The following is a 22,955-nucleotide window of genomic DNA, read 5'->3' as shown; positions in this document are numbered from 1 at the left end:
TTGAGCCCAAGCCTCAGCACTTAAAACCAGAAACACTCCACTAAAATAGGAGGCCTGTTGGTGCCAACAATTCTCAAAGTTAATGCTTGTTCTGGTTGAGCATTGAACCGAATGCAGGGCTCTTTTGAAAGTGAGGTCTGTGAATCAACAGATACATCCACATGCCAATTATGTTATTGTTTTTAAGAGAATTCACTTTCTTGGAACGAGACTGCATGAACCCATCTTCAGGGCCTGGACAATTTCATGCAAAACGGCAACTCTCAACATTGCAGCCAAGACAATATAACTAGTGTTTCTGCCCGGTTTCGAACCGGGGACCTTTCGCATGTGAGGCGAACGTGATAACCACTACACTACAGAAACAGATACCTACAGGTGATTCTTCTGTGATGAAACTGCTCAAAACAGACTATTCCAAGGGCATCTGGTTTTAGATTTCTTTCATGCAACCTGCCCGACAGCCCTATCTGAACGCTTGTATATGCCTTGCAAGTTCAGCATTTTTGCAAAATGCTTAAAGAGAAATGTTTCCTATTTGCTCAGGCAGGGCAAGGTTAAAAGCATGAGACTCTAGCAAATAATCATCCACTACTGCAAAGAGAAAATTGATATTGGCTTTGAAATGCATACTTCAAAAGAGCACCAATGAAAGGGCTCGTCCGGGATTTGAACCCGGGACCTCTCGCACCCAAAGCGAGAATCATACCCCTAGACCAACGAGCCGTTGAAAAACCCTCACCTCTGAAAAGGTAATACCAGCTCTAAGCCCGCAATGAAGATCATGCTGGGGTCTTTTTCATGCTTGGTCTGTGAATTCACAGGAAATTCAGTGTCAACTTACCCTTTCTCAAACGATAGCACTATCATTTGTAAGTGTCCCCTTTTATTTTTTCTCAGCATTGGACAAGTCTTACAGGAAGTCAGCAGTTATTTATATATTTCTGCATTGGCTAGAGCCTAAAGAGAAAGAATAAAAAGCTGTTCATAACAACATAAGAAACACATTTTGCCTTTTCTCTCAAATACTTATTCCCTTTGTGCAAATCGGAATGCCAAGGTGAATTGCTGGGCCACAGATTCTGGCTAATTATCTATCTCTTGAATGCAAGAAGCAATAAAAACTGCCTAATGCAGGACTAAAGCATTCCTTGCATAGCCTCTAACATCATAACATAACTGAGCTGCTGGTAACAAGCTAAGCAATGCCTTCCCAAAATGAGAAGTACATGTGCTTATGTGCTTATCCGCTCGATCAGCGCTCGATCAGCGCTCGATCAGGCTCGATATAGGAAAGGTGGAAAGGGTCCAAATGGCTGTCCCTTCCTTTTTAGGGTGGGTCCTGCTGACTATCATAGGATTCCTCTTAAGAGTGGCCAGGGTCAGAGGAAAAACTTTCAATGCTTCTTAGTGTTCTCTCCAGAAGCAGGCATTTTCTTTGCCTTTAATTTCAGGCTTTTCCCAGCAGTCTCTGTTCTGCCTATGTAAATTAACAAAAGCAGTGCTTATTCCTCACTTGCTCTAATGTCCTTCCTGTCCACAAAGCTCTGCCTAAGTATGCTTTTTTTCTTTTTCAGGGAAATTCTAAATGGTTTCTCTGTCCACTCTGTGGCAGTAGAATGCTGATTATGATGCCATGTTTTGTGGAATCACCAAGGTACAACTACAGAGGAATATATGAGTCTGAAGGACATGGAACTCTTAGCTAACACATCACAATATGTGATGCTTGCCAACCAAGCACTACATTCTGGTGCGCTGATGATCAGAACATTCTGCTCCTAAAGGAAAGAAAATACCGCTTGATTGAAAATAAAGTCTCTGTTTATATTAACGCTCTCTCTCTCCCTATATCTATCTATCTATCTATCTATCTATCTATCTATCTATCTATCTATCTATCTATCTATCTATCTATCTATCTATCTATCTATCTATCTATCTATCTATCTATCTATCTATCTATCTATCTATCTATCTATCTATCTATCTATCTATCTATCTATCTATATATCTATCTATCTATCTATCTATCTATCTATCTATCTATCTTTACATATGGATACATGCATACACCTACTCATAGATATGCCATGCATTTCTTTGGATTTGTTTCAACCTCTTGCCATTTATTTGAGAATCCCTACTTTTCAAGTGACTGCAAATGAAGTCATCTCTGGCACGTTTTGGCTGATGCAAGGTAACCAAAACACAAGACAACTTTTAATAAAAATCATTGGTTTCTTTGTTAACGTGCACTGTCAAACATGGGACTTTCACACGTCAGGTAAATATGATAACCAATACACAACAGAAGCAGATGCAGATTGCTTATCAATGTCGTGATAGAACAGTTGTGATTTGAGTAGTAGAAGCGCCCCTGAATTGATACTTATTATATACAGCCTGTAAGATAGTCAAAAATGCATGCTAGGAGAGGAGATGCAAATATAAATGTATTAGAAAAATACATAAAGAGGAGTGATATGCTTTTATTCATGCAAGGCTAGAAAAAATCCCCATACTGTCGAAAGCATTCATACACCACCAAATGGAAATAAACAATTCTGACATTAAACGAAAAGGTGACGATGCATTTGTATCATCACCTTGAGAAGGATCATCTAGGAATTGAGCCCAAGCCTCAGCACTTAAAACCAGAAACACTCCACTAAAATAGGAGGCCTGTTGGTGCCAACAATTCTCAAAGTTAATGCTTGTTCTGGTTGAGCATTGAACCGAATGCAGGGCTCTTTTGAAAGTGAGGTCTGTGAATCAACAGATACATCCACATGCCAATTATGTTATTGTTTTTAAGAGAATTCACTTTCTTGGAACGAGACTGCATGAACCCATCTTCAGGGCCTGGACAATTTCATGCAAAACGGCAACTCTCAACATTGCAGCCAAGACAATATAACTAGTGTTTCTGCCCGGTTTCGAACCGGGGACCTTTCACGTGTGAGGCGAACGTGATAACCACTACACTACAGAAACAGATACCTACAGGTGATTCTTCTGTGATGAAACTGCTCAAAACAGACTATTCCAAGGGCATCTGGTTTTAGATTTCTTGTATGCAACCTGCCCGACAGCCCTATCTGAACGCTTGTATATGCCTTGCAAGTTCAGCATTTTTGCAAAATGCTTAAAGAGAAATGTTTCCTATTTGCTCAGGCAGGGCATGAGACTCTAGCAAATAATCATCCACTACTGCAAAGAGAAAATTGATATTGGCTTTAAAAAGCATACTTCAAAAGAGCACCAATGAAAGGGCTCGTCCGGGATTTGAACCCGGGACCTCTCGCACCCAAAGCGAGAATCATACCCCTAGACCAACGAGCCGTTGAAAGACCCTCACCTCTGAAAAGGTAATACCAGCTCTAAGCCCGCAATGAAGATCATGCTGGGGTCTTTTTCATGCTTGGTCTGTGAATTCACAGGAAATTCAGTGTCAACTTACCCTTTCTCAAACGATAGCACTATCATTTGTAAGTGTCCCCTTTTATTTTTTCTCAGCATTGGACAAGTCTTACAGGAAGTCAGCAGTTATTTATATATTTCTGCATTGGCTAGAGCCTAAAGAGAAAGAATAAAAAGCTGTTCATAACAACATAAGAAACACATTTTGCCTTTTCTCTCAAATACTTATTCCCTTTGTGCAAATCGGAATGCCAAGGTGAATTGCTGGGCCACAGATTCTGGCTAATTATCTATCTCTTGAATGCAAGAAGCAATAAAAACTGCCTAATGCAGGACTAAAGCATTCCTTGCATAGCCTCTAACATCATAACATAACTGAGCTGCTGGTAACAAGCTAAGCAATGCCTTCCCAAAATGAGAAGTACATGTGCTTATGTGCTTATGTGCTTATCCGCTCAATCAGCGCTCAATCAGCGCTCGATCAGGCGAGATATAGGAAAGGTGGAAAGGGTCCAAATGGCTGTCCCTTCCTTTTTAGGGTGGGTCCTGCTGACTATCATAGGATTCCTCTTAAGAGTGGCCAGGGTCAGAGGAAAAACTTTCAATGCTTCTTAGTGTTCTCTCCAGAAGCAGGCATTTTCTGTGCCTTTAATTTCAGGCTTTTCCCAGCAGTCTCTGTTCTGCCTATGTAAATTAACAAAAGCAGTGCTTATTCCTCACTTGCTCTAATGTCCTTCCTGTCCACAAAGCTCTGCCTAAGTATGCTTTTTTTCTTTTTCAGGGAAATTCTAAATGGTTTCTCTGTCCACTCTGTGGCAGTAGAATGCTGATTATGATGCCATGTTTTGTGGAATCACCAAGGTACAACTACAGAGGAATATATGAGTCTGAAGGACATGGAACTCTTAGCTAACACATCACAATATGTGATGCTTGCCAACCAAGCACTACATTCTGGTGCGCTGATGATCAGAACATTCTGCTCCTAAAGGAAAGAAAATACTGCTTGATTGAAAATAAAGTCTCTGTTTATATTAACGCTCTCTCTCTCCCTATATCTATCTATCTATCTATCTATCTATCTATCTATCTATCTATCTATCTATCTATCTATCTATCTATCTATCTATCTATCTATCTATCTATCTATCTATCTATCTATCTATCTATCTTTATATATGGATACATGCATACACCTACTCATAGATATGCCATGCATTTCTTTGGATTTGTTTCAACCTCTTGCCATTTATTTGAGAATCCCTACTTTTCAAGTGACTGCAAATGAAGTCATCTCTGGCACGTTTTGGCTGATGCAAGGTAACCAAAACACAAGACAACTTTTAATAAAAATCATTGGTTTCTTTGTTAACGTGCACTGTCAAACATGGGACTTTCACACGTCAGGTAAATATGATAACCAATACACAACAGAAGCAGATGCAGATTGCTTATCAATGTCGTGATAGAACAGTTGTGATTTGAGTAGTAGAAGCGCCCCTGAATTGATACTTATTATATACAGCCTGTAAGATAGTCAAAAATGCATGCTAGGAGAGGAGATGCAAATATAAATGTATTAGAAAAATACATAAAGAGGAGTGATATGCTTTTATTCATGCAAGGCTAGAAAAAATCCCCATACTGTCGAAAGCATTCATACACCACCAAATGGAAATAAATAATTCTGACATTAAACGAAAAGGTGACGATGCATTTGTATCATCACCTTGAGAAGGATCATCTAGGAATTGAGCCCAAGCCTCAGCACTTAAAACCAGAAACACTCCACTAAAATAGGAGGCCTGTTGGTGCCAACAATTCTCAAAGTTAATGCTTGTTCTGGTTGAGCATTGAACCGAATGCAGGGCTCTTTTGAAAGTGAGGTCTGTGAATCAACAGATACATCCACATGCCAATTATGTTATTGTTTTTAAGAGAATTCACTTTCTTGGAACGAGACTGCATGAACCCATCTTCAGGGCCTGGACAATTTCATGCAAAACGGCAACTCTCAACATTGCAGCCAAGACAATATAACTAGTGTTTCTGCCCGGTTTCGAACCGGGGACCTTTCGCGTGTGAGGCGAACGTGATAACCACTACACTACAGAAACAGATACCTACAGGTGATTCTTCTGTGATGAAACTGCTCAAAACAGACTATTCCAAGGGCATCTGGTTTTAGATTTCTTTCATGCAACCTGCCCGACAGCCCTATCTGAACGCTTGTATATGCCTTGCAAGTTCAGCATTTTTGCAAAATGCTTAAAGAGAAATGTTTCCTATTTGCTCAGGCAGGGCAAGGTTAAAAGCATGAGACTCTAGCAAATAATCATCCACTACTGCAAAGAGAAAATTGATATTGGCTTTGAAATGCATACTTCAAAAGAGCATCAATGAAAGGGCTTGTCCGGGATTTGAACCCGGGACCTCTCGCACCCAAAGCGAGAATCATACCCCTAGACCAACGAGCCGTTGAAAGACCCTCACCTCTGAAAAGGTAATACCAGCTCTAAGCCCGCAATGAAGATCATGCTGGGGTCTTTTTCATGCTTGGTCTGTGAATTCACAGGAAATTCAGTGTCAACTTACCCTTTCTCAAACGATAGCACTATCATTTGTAAGTGTCCCCTTTTATTTTTTCTCAGCATTGGACAAGTCTTACAGGAAGTCAGCAGTTATTTATATATTTCTGCATTGGCTAGAGCCTAAGAGAAAGAATAAAAAGCTGTTCATAACAACATAAGAAACACATTTTGCCTTTTCTCTCAAATACTTATTCCCTTTGTGCAAATCGGAATGCCAAGGTGAATAGCTGGGCCACAGATTCTGGCTAATTATCTATCTCTTGAATGCAAGAAGCAATAAAAACTGCCTAATGCAGGACTAAAGCATTCCTTGCATAGCCTCTAACTTCATAACATAACTGAGCTGCTGGTAACAAGCTAAGCAATGCCTTCCCAAAATGAGACGTAAATGTGCTTATGTGCTTATCCGCTCAATCAGCGCTCGATCAGGCGAGATATAGGAAAGGTGGAAAGGGTCCAAATGGCTGTCCCTTCCTTTTTAGGGTGGGTCCTGCTGACTATCATAGGATTCCTCTTAAGAGTGGCCAGGGTCAGAGGAAAAACTTTCAATGCTTCTTAGTGTTCTCTCCAGAAGCAGGCATTTTCTGTGCCTTTAATTTCAGGCTTTTCCCAGCAGTCTCTGTTCTGCCTATGTAAATTAACAAAAGCAGTGCTTATTCCTCACTTGCTCTAATGTCCTTCCTGTCCACAAAGCTCCGCCTAAGTATGCTTTTTTTCTTTTTCAGGGAAATTCTAAATGGTTTCTCTGTCCACTCTGTGGCAGTAGAATGCTGATTATGATGCCATGTTTTGTGGAATCACCAAGGTACAACTACAGAGGAATATATGAGTCTGAAGGACATGGAACTCGTAGCTAACACATCACAATATGTGATGCTTGCCAACCAAGCACTACATTCTGGTGCGCTGATGATCAGAACATTCTGCTCCTAAAGGAAAGAAAATACCGCTTGATTGAAAATAAAGTCTCTGTTTATATTAACGCTCTCTCTCTCCCTATATCTATCTATCTATCTATCTATCTATCTATCTATCTATCTATCTATCTATCTATCTATCTATCTATCTATCTATCTATCTATCTATATCTCTATCTATCTATCTATCTATCTATCTTTATATATGGATACATGCATACACCTACTCATAGATATGCCATGCATTTCTTTGGATTTGTTTCAACCTCTTGCCATTTATTTGAGAATCCCTACTTTTCAAGTGACTGCAAATGAAGTCATCTCTGGCACGTTTTGGCTGATGCAAGGTAACCAAAACACAAGACAACTTTTAATAAAAATCATTGGTTTCTTTGTTAACGTGCACTGTCAAACATGGGACTTTCACACGTCAGGTAAATATGATAACCAATACACAACAGAAGCAGATGCAGATTGCTTATCAATGTCGTGATAGAACAGTTGTGATTTGAGTAGTAGAAGCGCCCCTGAATTGATACTTATTATATACAGCCTGTAAGATAGTCAAAAATGCATGCTAGGAGAGGAGATGCAAATATAAATGTATTAGAAAAATACATAAAGAGGAGTGATATGCTTTTATTCATGCAAGGCTAGAAAAAATCCCCATACTGTCGAAAGCATTCATACACCACCAAATGGAAATAAACAATTCTGACATTAAACGAAAAGGTGACGATGCATTTGTATCATCACCTTGAGAAGGATCATCTAGGAATTGAGCCCAAGCCTCAGCACTTAAAACCAGAAACACTCCACTAAAATAGGAGGCCTGTTGGTGCCAACAATTCTCAAAGTTAATGCTTGTTCTGGTTGAGCATTGAACCGAATGCAGGGCTCTTTTGAAAGTGAGGTCTGTGAATCAACAGATACATCCACATGCCAATTATGTTATTGTTTTTAAGAGAATTCACTTTCTTGGAACGAGACTGCATGAACCCATCTTCAGGGCCTGGACAATTTCATGCAAAACGGCAACTCTCAACATTGCAGCCAAGACAATATAACTAGTGTTTCTGCCCGGTTTCGAATCGGGGACCTTTCGCGTGTGAGGCGAACGTGATAACCACTACACTACAGAAACAGATACCTACAGGTGATTCTTCTGTGATGAAACTGCTCAAAACAGACTATTCCAAGGGCATCTGGTTTTAGATTTCTTTCATGCAACCTGCCCGACAGCCCTATCTGAACGCTTGTATATGCCTTGCAAGTTCAGCATTTTTGCAAAATGCTTAAAGAGAAATGTTTCCTATTTGCTCAGGCAGGGCAAGGTTAAAAGCATGAGACTCTAGCAAATAATCATCCACTACTGCAAAGAGAAAATTGATATTGGCTTTGAAATGCATACTTCAAAAGAGCACCAATGAAAGGGCTCGTCCGGGATTTGAACCCGGGACCTCTCGCACCCAAAGCGAGAATCATACCCCTAGACCAACGAGCCGTTGAAAGACCCTCACCTCTGAAAAGGTAATACCAGCTCTAAGCCCGCAATGAAGATCATGCTGGGGTCTTTTTCATGCTTGGTCTGTGAATTCACAGGAAATTCAGTGTCAACTTACCCTTTCTCAAACGATAGCACTATCATTTGTAAGTGTCCCCTTTTATTTTTTCTCAGCATTGGACAAGTCTTACAGGAAGTCAGCAGTTATTTATATATTTCTGCATTGGCTAGAGCCTAAAGAGAAAGAATAAAAAGCTGTTCATAACAACATAAGAAACACATTTTGCCTTTTCTCTCAAATACTTATTCCCTTTGTGCAAATCGGAATGCCAAGGTGAATAGCTGGGCCACAGATTCTGGCTAATTATCTATCTCTTGAATGCAAGAAGCAATAAAAACTGCCTAATGCAGGACTAAAGCATTCCTTGCATAGCCTCTAACATCATAACATAACTGAGCTGCTGGTAAGAAGCTAAGCAATGCCTTCCCAAAATGAGAAGTACATGTGCTTATGTGCTTATCCGCTCAATCAGCGCTCGATCAGGCTCGATATAGGAAAGGTGGAAAGGGTCCAAATGGCTGTCCCTTCCTTTTTAGGGTGGGTCCTGCTGACTATCATAGGATTCCTCTTAAGAGTGGCCAGGGTCAGAGGAAAAACTTTCAATGCTTCTTAGTGTTCTCTCCAGAAGCAGGCATTTTCTGTGCCTTTAATTTCAGGCTTTTCCCAGCAGTCTCTGTTCTGCCTATGTAAATTAACAAAAGCAGTGCTTATTCCTCACTTGCTCTAATGTCCTTCCTGTCCACAAAGCTCTGCCTAAGTATGCTTTTTTTCTTTTTCAGGGAAATTCTAAATGGTTTCTCTGTCCACTCTGTGGCAGTAGAATGCTGATTATGATGCCATGTTTTGTGGAATCACCAAGGTACAACTACAGAGGAATATATGAGTCTGAAGGACATGGAACTCTTAGCTAACACATCACAATATGTGATGCTTGCCAACCAAGCACTACATTCTGGTGCGCTGATGATCAGAACATTCTGCTCCTAAAGGAAAGAAAATACCGCTTGATTGAAAATAAAGTCTCTGTTTATATTAACGCTCTCTCTCTCCCTATATCTATCTATCTATCTATCTATCTATCTATCTATCTATCTATCTATCTATCTATCTATCTATCTATCTATCTATCTATCTATCTATCTATCTATCTATCTATATCTCTATCTATCTATCTATCTATCTATCTATCTATCTATCTTTATATATGGATACATGCATACACCTACTCATAGATATGCCATGCATTTCTTTGGATTTGTTTCAACCTCTTGCCATTTATTTGAGAATCCCTACTTTTCAAGTGACTGCAAATGAAGTCATCTCTGGCACGTTTTGGCTGATGCAAGGTAACCAAAACACAAGACAACTTTTAATAAAAATCATTGGTTTCTTTGTTAACGTGCACTGTCAAACATGGGACTTTCACACGTCAGGTAAATATGATAACCAATACACAACAGAAGCAGATGCAGATTGCTTATCAATGTCGTGATAGAACAGTTGTGATTTGAGTAGTAGAAGCGCCCCTGAATTGATACTTATTATATACAGCCTGTAAGATAGTCAAAAATGCATGCTAGGAGAGGAGATGCAAATATAAATGTATTAGAAAAATACATAAAGAGGAGTGATATGCTTTTATTCATGCAAGGCTAGAAAAAATCCCCATACTGTCGAAAGCATTCATACACCACCAAATGGAAATAAACAATTCTGACATTAAACAAAAAGGTGACGATGCATTTGTATCATCACCTTGAGAAGGATCATCTAGGAATTGAGCCCAAGCCTCAGCACTTAAAACCAGAAACACTCCACTAAAATAGGAGGCCTGTTGGTGCCAACAATTCTCAAAGTTAATGCTTGTTCTGGTTGAGCATTGAACCGAATGCAGGGCTCTTTTGAAAGTGAGGTTTGTGAATCAACAGATACATCCACATGCCAATTATGTTATTGTTTTTAAGAGAATTCACTTTCTTGGAACGAGACTGCATGAACCCATCTTCAGGGCCTGGACAATTTCATGCAAAACGGCAACTCTCAACATTGCAGCCAAGACAATATAACTAGTGTTTCTGCCCGGTTTCGAACCGGGGACCTTTCGCGTGTGAGGCGAACGTGATAACCACTACACTACAGAAACAGATACCTACAGGTGATTCTTCTGTGATGAAACTGCTCAAAACAGACTATTCCAAGGGTATCTGGTTTTAGATTTCTTTCATGCAACCTGCCCGACAGCCCTATCTGAACGCTTGTATATGCCTTGCAAGTTCAGCATTTTTGCAAAATGCTTAAAGAGAAATGTTTCCTATTTGCTCAGGCAGGGCAAGGTTAAAAGCATGAGACTCTAGCAAATAATCATCCACTACTGCAAAGAGAAAATTGATATTGGCTTTGAAATGCATACTTCAAAAGAGCACCAATGAAAGGGCTCGTCCGGGATTTGAACCCGGGACCTTTCGCACCCAAAGCGAGAATCATACCCCTAGACCAACGAGCCGTTGAAAGACCCTCACCTCTGAAAAGGTAATACCAGCTCTAAGCCCGCAATGAAGATCATGCTGGGGTCTTTTTCATGCTTGGTCTGTGAATTCACAGGAAATTCAGTGTCAACTTACCCTTTCTCAAACGATAGCACTATCATTTGTAAGTGTCCCCTTTTATTTTTTCTCAGCATTGGACAAGTCTTACAGGAAGTCAGCAGTTATTTATATATTTCTGCATTGGCTAGAGCCTAAAGAGAAAGAATAAAAAGCTGTTCATAACAACATAAGAAACACATTTTGCCTTTTCTCTCAAATACTTATTCCCTTTGTGCAAATCGGAATGCCAAGGTGAATAGCTGGGCCACAGATTCTGGCTAATTATCTATCTCTTGAATGCAAGAAGCAATAAAAACTGCCTAATGCAGGACTAAAGCATTCCTTGCATAGCCTCTAACATCATAACATAACTGAGCTGCTGGTAACAAGCTAAGCAATACCTTCCCAAAATGAGAAGTACATGTGCTTATGTGCTTATCCGCTCAATCAGCGCTCAATTAGGCTCGATCAGGCGAGATATAGAAAAGGTGGAAAGGGTCCAAATGGCTGTCCCTTCCTTTTTAGGGTGGGTCCTGCTGACTATCATAAGATTCCTCTTAAGAGTGGCCAGGGTCAGAGGAAAAACTTTCAATGCTTCTTAGTGTTCTCTCCAGAAGCAGGCATTTTCTGTGCCTTTAATTTCATGTTTTTCCCAGCAGTCTCTGTTCTGCCTATGTAAATTAACAAAAGCAGTGCTTATTCCTCACTTGCTCTAATGTTCTGCCTGTCCACAAAGCTCTGCCTAAGTATGCTTTTTTTCTTTTTCAGGGAAATTCTAAATGGTTTCTCTGTCCACTCTGTGGCAGTAGAATGCTGATTATGATGCCATGTTTTGTTGAATCACCAAGGTACAACTACAGAGGAATATATGAGTCTGAAGGACATGGAACTCTTAGCTAACACATCACAATATGTGATGCTTGCCAACCAAGCACTACATTCTGGTGCGCTGATGATCAGAACATTCTGCTCCTAAAGGAAAGAAAATACCGCTTGATTGAAAATAAAGTCTCTGTTTATATTAACGCTCTCTCTCTCCCTATATCTATCTATCTATCTATCTATCTATCTATCTATCTATCTATCTATCTATCTATCTATCTATCTATCTATCTATCTATCTATCTATCTATCTATCTATCTATCTATCTTTATATATGGATACATGCATACACCTACACATAGATATGCCATGCATTTCTTTGGATTTGTTTCAACCTCTTGCCATTTATTTGAGAATCCCTACTTTTCAAGTGACTGCAAATGAAGTAATCTCTGGCACGGTTTGGCTGATGCAAGGTAACCAAAACACAAGACAACTTTTAATAAAAATCATTGGTTTCTTTGTTAACGTGCACTGTCCAACATGGGACTTTCACACGTCAGGTAAATATGATAACCAATACACAACAGAAGCAGATGCAGATTGCTTATCAATGTCGTGATAGAACAGTTGTGATTTGAGTAGAAGAAGCGCCCCTGAATTTATACTTATTATATACAGCCTGTAAGATAGTCAAAAATGCATGCTAGGAGAGTAGATGCAAATATAAATGTATTAGAAAAATACATAAAGAGGAGTGATATGCTTTTATTCATGCAAGGCTAGAAAAAATCCCCATACTGTCGAAAGCATTCATACACCACCAAATGGAAATAAACAATTCTGACATTAAACGAAAAGGTGACGATGCATTTGTATCATCACCTTGAGAAGGATCATCTAGGAATTGAGCCCAAGCCTCAGCACTTAAAACCAGAAACACTCCACTAAAATAAGAGGCCTGTTGGTGCCAACAATTCTCAAAGTTAATGCTTGTTTTGGTTGAGCATTGAACCGAAAGCAGGGCTCTTTTGAAAGTGAGGTCTGTGAATCAACAGATACATCCACATGCCAATTATGTTATTGTTTTTAAGAGAATTCACTTTCTTGGAACGAGACTGCATGAACCCATCTTCAGGGCCTGGACAATTTCATGCAAAACGGCAACTCTCAACATTGCAGCCAAGACAATATAACAGTGTTTCTGCCCGGTTTCGAACCGGGGACCTTTCGCGTGTGAGGCGCACGTGATAACCACTACACTACAGAAACAGATACCTACAGGTGATTCTTCTGTGATGAAACTGCTCAAAACAGGCTATTCCAAGGGCATCTGGTTTTAGATTTCTTTCATGCAACCTGCCCGACAGCCCTATCTGAACGCTTGTATATGCCTTGCAAGTTCAGCATTTTTGCAAAATGCTTAAAGAGAAATGTTTCCTATTTGCTCAGGCAGGGCAAGGTTAAAAGCATGAGACTCTAGCAAATATGCATCCACTACTGCAAAGAGAAAATTGATATTGGCTTTGAAATGCATACTTCAAAAGAGCACCAATGAAAGGGCTCATCCGGGATTTGAACCCGGGACCTCTCGCACCCTAAGCGAGAATCATACCCCTAGACCAAAAAGCCGCTGAAAGACCCTCACCTCTGAAAAGGTAATACCAGCTCTAAGCCCGCAATGAAGATCATGCTGGGGTCTTTTTCATGCTTGGTCTGTGAATTCACAGGAAATTCAGTGTCAACTTACCCTTTCTCAAACGATAGCACTATCATTTGTAAGTGTCCCTTTTATTTTGTCTCACCATTGGACACGTCTTACAGGAAGTCAGCAGTTATTTATATATTTCTGCATTGGCTAGCGCCTAAAGAGAAAGAATAAAAAGCTGTTCATAACAACATAAGAAACACATTTTGCCTTTTCTCTCCAATACTTATTCCCTTTGTGCAAATCGGAATGCCAAGGTGAATAGCTGGGCCACAGATTCTGGCTAATTATCTATCTCTTAATGCAAGAAGCAATAAAAACTGCCTAATGCAGGACTAAAGCATTCCTTGCATAGCCTCTAACATCATAACATAACTGAGCTGCTGGTAACAAGCTAAGCAATGCCTTCCCAAAATGAGAAGTACATGTGCTTATGTGCTTATCCGCTCAATCAGGCTCGATCAGGCGAGATATAGAAAAGGTGGAAAGGGTCCAAATGGCTGTCCCTTCCTTTTTAGGGTGGGTCCTGCTGACTATCATAGGATTCCTCTTAAGAGTGGCCAGGGTCAGAGGAAAAACTTTCAATGCTTCTTAGTGTTCTCTCCAGAAGCAGGCATTTTCTGTGCCTTTAATTTCAGGCTTTTCCCAGCAGTCTCTGTTCTGCCTATGTAAATTAACAAAAGCAGTGCTTATTCCTCACTTGCTCTAATGTCCTTCCTGTCCACAAAGCTCTGCCTAAGTATGCTTTTTTTCTTTTTCAGGGAAATTCTAAATGGTTTCTCTGTCCACTCTGTGGCAGTAGAATGCTGATTATGATGCCATGTTTTGTGGAATCACCAAGGTACAACTACAGAGGAATATATGAGTCTGAAGGACATGGAACTCTTAGCTAACACATCACAATATGTGATGCTTGCCAACCAAGCACTACATTCTGGTGCGCTGATGATCAGAACATTCTGCTCCTAAAGGAAAGAAAATACCGCTTGATTGAAAATAAAGTCTCTGTTTATATTAACGCTCTCTCTCTCCCTATATCTATCTATCTATCTATCTATCTATCTATCTATCTATCTATCTATCTATCTATCTATCTATCTATCTATCTATCTATCTATCTATCTATCTATCTATCTATCTATCTATCTATCTATCTATCTATCTATCTATCTATCTATCTATCTATCTATCTATCTATCTATCTATCTATCTCTCTATCTATCTATCTATCTATCTATCTATCTATCTATCTATCTATCTATCTATCTTTATATATGGATACATGCATACACCTACTCATAGATATGCCATGCATTTCTTTGGATTTGTTTCAACCTCTTGCCATTTATTTGAGAATCCCTACTTTTCTAGTGACTGCAAATGAAGTCATCTCTGGCACGTTTTGGCTGATGCAAGGTAACCAAAACACAAGACAACTTTTAATAAAAATCATTGGTTTCTTTGTTAACGTGCACTGTCAAACATGGGACTTTCACACGTCAGGTAAATATGATAACCAATACACAACGGAAGCAGATGCAGATTGCTTATCAATGTCGTGATAGAACAGTTGTGATTTGAGTAGTAGAAGCGCCCCTGAATTGATACTTGCAGCCAAGACAATATAACTAGTGATCTGCCCGGTTTCGAACCGGGGACCTTTCGCGTGTGAGGCGAACGTGATAACCACTACACTACAGAAACAGATACCTACAGGTGATTCTTCTGTGATGAAACTGCTCAAAACAGACTATTCCAAGGGCATCTGGTTTTAGATTTCTTTCATGCAACCTGCCCGACAGCCCTATCTGAACGCTTGTATATGCCTTGCAAGTTCAGCATTTTTGCAAAATGCTTAAAGAGAAATGTTTCCTATTTGCTCAGGCAGGGCAAGGTTAAAAGCATGAGACTCTAGCAAATAATCATCCACTACTGCAAAGAGAAAATTGATATTGGCTTTGAAATGCATACTTCAAAAGAGCACCAATGAAAGGGCTCCTCCGGGATTTGAACCCGGGACCTCTCGCACCCAAAGCGAGAATCATACCCCTAGACCAACGAGCCGTTGAAAGACCCTCACCTCTGAAAAGGTAATACCAGCTCTAAGCCCGCAATGAAGATCATGCTGGGGTCTTTTTCATGCTTGGTCTGTGAATTCACAGGAAATTCAGTGTCAACTTACCCTTTCTCAAACGATAGCACTATCATTTGTAAGTGTCCCCTTTTATTTTTTCTCAGCATTGGACAAGTCTTACAGGAAGTCAGCAGTTATTTATATATTTCTGCATTGGCTAGAGCCTAAAGAGAAAGAATAAAAAGCTGTTCATAACAACATAAGAAACACATTTTGCCTTTTCTCTCAAATACTTATTCCCTTTGTGCAAATCGGAATGCCAAGGTGAATAGCTGGGCCACAGATTCTGGCTAACTATCTATCTATCTATCTATCTATCTATCTATCTATCTATCTATCTATCTATCTATCTATCTATCTATCTATCTCTCTCTCTATCTATCTATCTATCTATCTATCTATCTATCTATCTATCTATATCTCTATCTATCTATCTATCTATCTATCTATCTATCATCGATCTATCTATCTATCTATCTTTATATATGGATACATGCATACACCTACTCATAGATATGCCATGCATTTCTTTGGATTTGTTTCAACCTCTTGCCATTTATTTGAGAATCCCTACTTTTCAAGTGACTGCAAATGAAGTCATCTCTGGCACGTTTTGGCTGATGCAAGGTAACCAAAACACAAGACAACTTTTAATAAAAATCATTGGTTTCTTTGTTAACGTGCACTGTCAAACATGGGACTTTCACACGTCAGGTAAATATGATAACCAATACACAACAGAAGCAGATGCAGATTGCTTATCAATGTCGTGATAGAACAGTTGTGATTTGAGTAGTAGAAGCGCCCCTGAATTGATACTTGTTATATACAGCCTGTAAGATAGTCAAAAATGCATGCTAGGAGAGGAGATGCAAATATAAATGTATTAGAAAAATACATAAAGAGGAGTGATATGCTTTTATTCATGCAAGGCTAGAAAAAATCCCCATACTGTCGAAAGCATTCATACACCACCAAATGGAAATAAACAATTCTGACATTAAACGAAAAGGTGACGATGCATTTGTATCATCACCTTGAGAAGGATCATCTAGGAATTGAGCCCAAGCCTCAGCACTTAAAACCAGAAACACTCCACTAAAATAGGAGGCTTGTTGGTGCCAACAATTCTCAAAGTTAATGCTTGTTCTGGTTGAGCATTGAACCGAATGCAGGGCTCTTTTGAAAGTGAAGTTTGTGAATCAACAGATACATCCACATGCCAATTATGTTATTGTTTTTAAGAGAATTCACTTTCTTGGAACGAGACTGCATGAACCCATCTTCAGGGCCTGGACAATTTCGTGCAAAACGGCAACTCTCAATATTGCAGCCAAGACAATATAACTAGTGTTTCTGCCCGGTTTCGAACCGGGGACCTTTCGCGTGTGAGGCGAACGTGATAACCACTACACTACAGAAACAGATACCTACAGGTGATTCTTCTGTGATGAAACTGCTCAAAACAGACTATTCCAAGGGCATCTGGTTTTAGATTTCTTTCATGCAACCTGCCCGACAGCCCTATCTGAACGCTTGTATATGCCTTGCAAGTTCAGCATTTTTGCAAAATGCTTAAAGAGAAATGTTTCCTATTTGCTCAGGCAGGGCAAGGTTAAAAGCATGAGACTCTAGCAAAGATGCATCCACTACTGCAAAGAGAAAATTGATATTGGCTTTGAAATGCATACTTCAAAAGAGCACCAATGAAAGGGCTCGTCCGGGATTTGAACCCGGGACCTCTCGCACCCAAAGCGAGAATCATACCCCTAGACCAACGAGCCGTTGAAAGACCCTCACCTCTGAAAAGGTAATACCAGCTCTAAGCCCGCAATGAAGATCATGCTGGGGTCTTTTTCATGCTTGGTCTGTGAATTCACAGGAAATTCAGTGTCAACTTACCCTTTCTCAAACGATAGCACTATCATTTGTAAGTGTCCCCTTTTATTTTTTCTCAGCATTGGACAAGTCTTACAGGAAGTCAGCAGTTATTTATATATTTCTGCATTGGCTAGAGCCTAAAGAGAAAGAATAAAAAGCTGTTCATAACAACATAAGAAACACATTTTGCCTTTTCTCTCAAATACTTATTCCCTTTGTGCAAATCGGAATGCCAAGGTGAATAGCTGGGCCACAGATTCTGGCTAATTATCTATCTCTTGAATGCAAGAAGCAATAAAAACTGCCTAATGCAGGACTAAAGCATTCCTTGCATAGCCTCTAACATCATAACATAACTGAGCTGCTGGTAACAAGCTAAGCAATGCCTTCCCAAAATGAGAAGTACATGTGCTTATGTGCTTATGTGCTTATCCGCTCAATCAGCGCTCAATCAGGCTCGATATAGGAAAGGTGGAAAGGGTCCAAATGGCTTTCCCTTCCTTTTTAGGGTGGGTCCTGCTGACTATCATAGGATTCCTCTTAAGAGTGGCCAGGGTCAGAGGAAAAACTTTCAATGCTTCTTAGTGTTCTCTCCAGAAGCAGGCATTTTCTGTGCCTTTAATTTCAGGCTTTTCCCAGCAGTCTCTGTTCTGCCTATGTAAATTAACAAAAGCAGTGCTTATTCCTCACTTGCTCTAATGTCCTTCCTGTCCACAAAGCTCTGCCTAAGTATGCTTTTTTTCTTTTTCAGGGAAATTCTAAATGGTTTCTCTGTCCACTCTGTGGCAGTAGAATGCTGATTATGATGCCATGTTTTGTGGAATCACCAAGGTACAACTACAGAGGAATATATGAGTCTGAAGGACATGGAACTCTTCGCTAACACATCACAATATGTGATGCTTGCCAACCAAGCACTACATTCTGGTGCGCTGATGATCAGAACATTCTGCTCCTAAAGGAAAGAAAATACCGCTTGATTGAAAATAAGTCTCTGTTTATATTAACGCTCTCTCTCTCCCTATATCTATCTATCTATCTATCTATCTATCTATCTATCTATCTATCTATCTATCTATCTATCTATCTATCTATCTATCTATCTATCTATCTATCTATCTATCTATCTATCTATCTATCTATCTATCTATCTATCTATCTATCTATCTATCTTTATATATGGATACATGCATACACCTACACATAGATATGCCATGCATTTCTTTGGATTTGTTTCAACCTCTTGCCATTTATTTGAGAATCCCTACTTTTCAAGTGACTGCAAATGAAGTAATCTCTGGCACGGTTTGGCTGATGCAAGGTAACCAAAACACAAGACAACTTTTAATAAAAATCATTGGTTTCTTTGTTAACGTGCACTGTCCAACATGGGACTTTCACACGTCAGGTAAATATGATAACCAATACACAACAGAAGCAGATGCAGATTGCTTATCAATGTCGTGATAGAACAGTTGTGATTTGAGTAGAAGAAGCGCCCCTGAATTGATACTTATTATATACAGCCTGTAAGATAGTCAAAAATGCATGCTAGGAGAGGAGATGCAAATATAAATGTATTAGAAAAATACATAAAGAGGAGTGATATGCTTTTATTCATGCAAGGCTAGAAAAAATCCCCATACTGTCGAAAGCATTCATACACCACCAAATGGAAATAAACAATTCTGACATTAAACGAAAAGGTGACGATGCATTTGTATCATCACCTTGAGAAGGATCATCTAGGAATTGAGCCCAAGCCTCAGCACTTAAAAACCAGAAACACTCCACTAAAATAAGAGGCCTGTTGGTGCCAACAATTCTCAAAGTTAATGCTTGTTCTGGTTGAGCATTGAACCGAATGCAGGGCTCTTTTGAAAGTGAGGTCTGTGAATCAACAGATACATCCACATGCCAATTATGTTATTGTTTTTAAGAGAATTCACTTTCTTGGAACGAGACTGCATGAACCCATCTTCAGGGCCTGGACAATTTCATGCAAAACGGCAACTCTCAACATTGCAGCCAAGACAATATAACTAGTGTTTCTGCCCGGTTTCGAACCGGGGACCTTTCGCGTGTGAGGCGAACGTGATAACCACTACACTACAGAAACAGATACCTACAGGTGATTCTTCTGTGATGAAACTGCTCAAAACAGGTTATTCCAAGGGCATCTGGTTTTAGATTTCTTTCATGCAACCTGCCCGACAGCCCTATCTGAACGCTTGTATATGCCTTGCAAGTTCAGCATTTTTGCAAAATGCTTAAAGAGAAATGTTTCCTATTTGCTCAGGCAGGGCAAGGTTAAAAGCATGAGACTCTAGCAAATAATCATCCACTACTGCAAAGAGAAAACTAATATTGGCTTTGAAATGCATACTTCAAAAGAGCACCAATGAAAGGGCTCGTTCGGGATTTGAACCCGGGACCTCTCGCACCCTAAGCGAGAATCATACCCCTAGACCAACGAGCCGTTGAAAGACCCTCACCTCTGAAAAGGTAATACCAGCTCTAAGCCCGCAATGAAGATCATGCTGGGGTCTTTTTCATGCTTGGTCTGTGAATTCACAGGAAATTCAGTGTCAACTTACCCTTTCTCAAAGGATAGCACTATCATTTGTAAGTGTCCCCTTTTATTTTGTCTCAGCATTGGACACGTCTTACAGGAAGTCAGCAGTTATTTATATATTTCTGCATTGGCTAGAGCCTAAAGAGAAAGAATAAAAAGCTGTTCATAACAACATAAGAAACACATTTTGCCTTTTCTCTCCAATACTGATTCCCTTTGTGCAAATCGGAATGCCAAGGTGAATAGCTGGGCCACAGATTCTGGCTAGTTATCTATCTCTTGAATGCAAGAAGCAATAAAAACTGCCTAATGCAGGACTAAAGCATTCCTTGCATAGCCTCTAACATCATAACATAACTGAGCTGCTGGTAACAAGCTAAGCAATGCATTCCCAAAATGAGAAGTACATGTGCTTATGTGCTTATCCGCTCAATCAGAGCTCGATCAGGCTCGATCAGGCGAGATATAGGAAAGGTGGAAAGGGTCCAAATGGCTGTCCCTTCCTTTTTAGGGTGGGTCCTGCTGACTATCATAGGATTCCTCTTAAGAGTGGCCAGGGTCAGAGGAAAAACTTTCAATGCTTCTTAGTGTTCTCTCCAGAAGCAGGCATTTTCTGTGCCTTTAATTTCAGGCTTTTCCCAGCAGTCTCTGTTCTGCCTATGTAAATTAACAAAAGCAGTGCTTATTCCTCACTTGCTCTAATGTCCTTCCTGTCCACAAAGCTCCGCCTAAGTATGCTTTTTTTCTTTTTCAGGGAAATTCTAAATGGTTTCTCTGTCCACTCTGTGGCAGTAGAATGCTGATTATGATGCCATGTTTTGTGGAATCACCAAGGTACAACTACAGAGGAATATATGAGTCTGAAGGACATGGAACTCTTAGCTAACACATCACAATATGTGATGCTTGCCAACCAAGCACTACATTCTGGTGCGCTGATGATCAGAACATTCTGCTCCTAAAGGAAAGAAAATACCTCTTGATTGAAAATAAAGTCTCTGTTTATATTAACGCTCTCTCTCTCCCTATATCTATCTATCTATCTATCTATCTATCTATCTATCTATCTATCTATCTATCTATCTATCTATCTATCTATATCTCTATCTATCTATCTATCTATCTATCTATCTATCTTTATATATGGATACATGCATACACCTACTCATAGATATGCCATGCATTTCTTTGGATTTGTTTCAACCTCTTGCCATTTATTTGAGAATCCCTACTTTTCAAGTGACTGCAAATGAAGTCATCTCTGGCACGTTTTGGCTGATGCAAGGTAACCAAAACACAAGACAACTTTTAATAAAAATCATTGGTTTCTTTGTTAACGTGCACTGTCAAACATGGGACTTTCACACGTCAGGTAAATATGATAACCAATACACAACAGAAGCAGATGCAGATTGCTTATCAATGTCGTGATAGAACAGTTGTGATTTGAGTAGTAGAAGCGCCCCTGAATTGATACTTATTATATACAGCCTGTAAGATAGTCAAAAATGCATGCTAGGAGAGGAGATGCAAATATAAATGTATTAGAAAAATACATAAAGAGGAGTGATATGCTTTTATTCATGCAAGGCTAGAAAAAATCCCCATACTGTCGAAAGCATTCATACACCACCAAATGGAAATAAACAATTCTGACATTAAACGAAAAGGTGACGATGCATTTGTATCATCACCTTGAGAAGGATCATCTAGGAATTGAGCCCAAGCCTCAGCACTTAAAACCAGAAACACTCCACTAAAATAGGAGGCCTGTTGGTGCCAACAATTCTCAAAGTTAATGCTTGTTCTGGTTGAGCATTGAACCGAATGCAGGGCTCTTTTGAAAGTGAGGTTTGTGAATCAACAGATACATCCACATGCCAATTATGTTATTGTTTTTAAGAGAATTCACTTTCTTGGAACGAGACTGCATGAACCCATCTTCAGGGCCTGGACAATTTCATGCAAAACGGCAACTCTCAACATTGCAGCCAAGACAATATAACTAGTGTTTCTGCCCGGTTTCGAACCGGGGACCTTTCGCGTGTGAGGCGAACGTGATAACCACTACACTACAGAAACAGATACCTACAGGTGATTCTTCTGTGATGAAACTGCTCAAAACAGACTATTCCAAGGGCATCTGGTTTTAGATTTCTTTCATGCAACCTGCCCGACAGCCCTATCTGAACGCTTGTATATGCCTTGCAAGTTCAGCATTTTTGCAAAATGCTTAAAGAGAAATGTTTCCTATTTGCTCAGGCAGGGCAAGGTTAAAAGCATGAGACTCTAGCAAATAATCATCCACTACTGCAAAGAGAAAATTGATATTGGCTTTGAAATGCATACTTCAAAAGAGCACCAATGAAAGGGCTCGTCCGGGATTTGAACCCGGGACCTCTCGCACCCAAAGCGAGAATCATACCCCTAGACCAACGAGCCGTTGAAAGACCCTCACCTCTGAAAAGGTAATACCAGCTCTAAGCCCGCAATGAAGATCATGCTGGGGTCTTTTTCATGCTTGGTCTGTGAATTCACAGGAAATTCAGTGTCAACTTACCCTTTCTCAAACGATAGCACTATCATTTGTAAGTGTCCCCTTTTATTTTTTCTCAGCATTGGACAAGTCTTACAGGAAGTCAGCAGTTATTTATATATTTCTGCATTGGCTAGAGCCTAAAGAGAAAGAATAAAAATCTGTTCATAACAACATAAGAAACACATTTTGCCTTTTCTCTCAAATACTTATTCCC

General features: G+C 39.8%; 20 non-coding genes across 20 annotated transcripts; all 20 read right to left on the bottom strand.

Moving 5' to 3' along the window:
- Nucleotides 1-293: 293 nt before the first annotated feature.
- Nucleotides 294-366, bottom strand: TRNAV-CAC (transfer RNA valine (anticodon CAC)). Its single transcript has one exon. It is a non-coding gene; the product is annotated as a tRNA-Val (tRNA).
- A 288-nt stretch (nt 367-654) lies between these two features.
- On the bottom strand, nt 655-726 carry TRNAP-UGG (transfer RNA proline (anticodon UGG)). Its single transcript has one exon. It is a non-coding gene; the product is annotated as a tRNA-Pro (tRNA).
- Nucleotides 727-2,924: 2,198 nt separating this feature from the next.
- Nucleotides 2,925-2,997, bottom strand: TRNAV-CAC (transfer RNA valine (anticodon CAC)). Its single transcript has one exon. It is a non-coding gene; the product is annotated as a tRNA-Val (tRNA).
- Nucleotides 2,998-3,273: 276 nt separating this feature from the next.
- TRNAP-UGG (transfer RNA proline (anticodon UGG)) lies at nt 3,274-3,345 on the bottom strand. Its single transcript has one exon. It is a non-coding gene; the product is annotated as a tRNA-Pro (tRNA).
- Nucleotides 3,346-5,467: 2,122 nt separating this feature from the next.
- On the bottom strand, nt 5,468-5,540 carry TRNAV-CAC (transfer RNA valine (anticodon CAC)). The gene has a single exon. It is a non-coding gene; the product is annotated as a tRNA-Val (tRNA).
- Nucleotides 5,541-5,828: 288 nt separating this feature from the next.
- Nucleotides 5,829-5,900, bottom strand: TRNAP-UGG (transfer RNA proline (anticodon UGG)). Its single transcript has one exon. It is a non-coding gene; the product is annotated as a tRNA-Pro (tRNA).
- A 2,102-nt stretch (nt 5,901-8,002) lies between these two features.
- On the bottom strand, nt 8,003-8,075 carry TRNAV-CAC (transfer RNA valine (anticodon CAC)). Its single transcript has one exon. It is a non-coding gene; the product is annotated as a tRNA-Val (tRNA).
- Nucleotides 8,076-8,363: 288 nt separating this feature from the next.
- TRNAP-UGG (transfer RNA proline (anticodon UGG)) lies at nt 8,364-8,435 on the bottom strand. The gene has a single exon. It is a non-coding gene; the product is annotated as a tRNA-Pro (tRNA).
- A 2,131-nt stretch (nt 8,436-10,566) lies between these two features.
- On the bottom strand, nt 10,567-10,639 carry TRNAV-CAC (transfer RNA valine (anticodon CAC)). Its single transcript has one exon. It is a non-coding gene; the product is annotated as a tRNA-Val (tRNA).
- Nucleotides 10,640-10,927: 288 nt separating this feature from the next.
- Nucleotides 10,928-10,999, bottom strand: TRNAP-UGG (transfer RNA proline (anticodon UGG)). The gene has a single exon. It is a non-coding gene; the product is annotated as a tRNA-Pro (tRNA).
- A 2,104-nt stretch (nt 11,000-13,103) lies between these two features.
- TRNAV-CAC (transfer RNA valine (anticodon CAC)) lies at nt 13,104-13,176 on the bottom strand. The gene has a single exon. It is a non-coding gene; the product is annotated as a tRNA-Val (tRNA).
- Nucleotides 13,177-13,464: 288 nt separating this feature from the next.
- TRNAP-AGG (transfer RNA proline (anticodon AGG)) lies at nt 13,465-13,536 on the bottom strand. Its single transcript has one exon. It is a non-coding gene; the product is annotated as a tRNA-Pro (tRNA).
- Nucleotides 13,537-15,242: 1,706 nt separating this feature from the next.
- On the bottom strand, nt 15,243-15,316 carry TRNAV-CAC (transfer RNA valine (anticodon CAC)). Its single transcript has one exon. It is a non-coding gene; the product is annotated as a tRNA-Val (tRNA).
- Nucleotides 15,317-15,604: 288 nt separating this feature from the next.
- Nucleotides 15,605-15,676, bottom strand: TRNAP-UGG (transfer RNA proline (anticodon UGG)). The gene has a single exon. It is a non-coding gene; the product is annotated as a tRNA-Pro (tRNA).
- A 1,421-nt stretch (nt 15,677-17,097) lies between these two features.
- On the bottom strand, nt 17,098-17,170 carry TRNAV-CAC (transfer RNA valine (anticodon CAC)). The gene has a single exon. It is a non-coding gene; the product is annotated as a tRNA-Val (tRNA).
- Nucleotides 17,171-17,458: 288 nt separating this feature from the next.
- Nucleotides 17,459-17,530, bottom strand: TRNAP-UGG (transfer RNA proline (anticodon UGG)). The gene has a single exon. It is a non-coding gene; the product is annotated as a tRNA-Pro (tRNA).
- A 2,143-nt stretch (nt 17,531-19,673) lies between these two features.
- TRNAV-CAC (transfer RNA valine (anticodon CAC)) lies at nt 19,674-19,746 on the bottom strand. Its single transcript has one exon. It is a non-coding gene; the product is annotated as a tRNA-Val (tRNA).
- A 288-nt stretch (nt 19,747-20,034) lies between these two features.
- On the bottom strand, nt 20,035-20,106 carry TRNAP-AGG (transfer RNA proline (anticodon AGG)). The gene has a single exon. It is a non-coding gene; the product is annotated as a tRNA-Pro (tRNA).
- A 2,105-nt stretch (nt 20,107-22,211) lies between these two features.
- On the bottom strand, nt 22,212-22,284 carry TRNAV-CAC (transfer RNA valine (anticodon CAC)). Its single transcript has one exon. It is a non-coding gene; the product is annotated as a tRNA-Val (tRNA).
- Nucleotides 22,285-22,572: 288 nt separating this feature from the next.
- On the bottom strand, nt 22,573-22,644 carry TRNAP-UGG (transfer RNA proline (anticodon UGG)). Its single transcript has one exon. It is a non-coding gene; the product is annotated as a tRNA-Pro (tRNA).
- Nucleotides 22,645-22,955: the final 311 nt, after the last annotated feature.

The sequence above is a fragment of the Lissotriton helveticus genome, chromosome 8, assembly GCF_964261635.1.
Source record: "Lissotriton helveticus chromosome 8, aLisHel1.1, whole genome shotgun sequence".
Lineage (NCBI taxonomy): Eukaryota > Metazoa > Chordata > Amphibia > Caudata > Salamandridae > Lissotriton > Lissotriton helveticus.
This window is presented reverse-complemented; position numbering and strand designations above follow the sequence as displayed.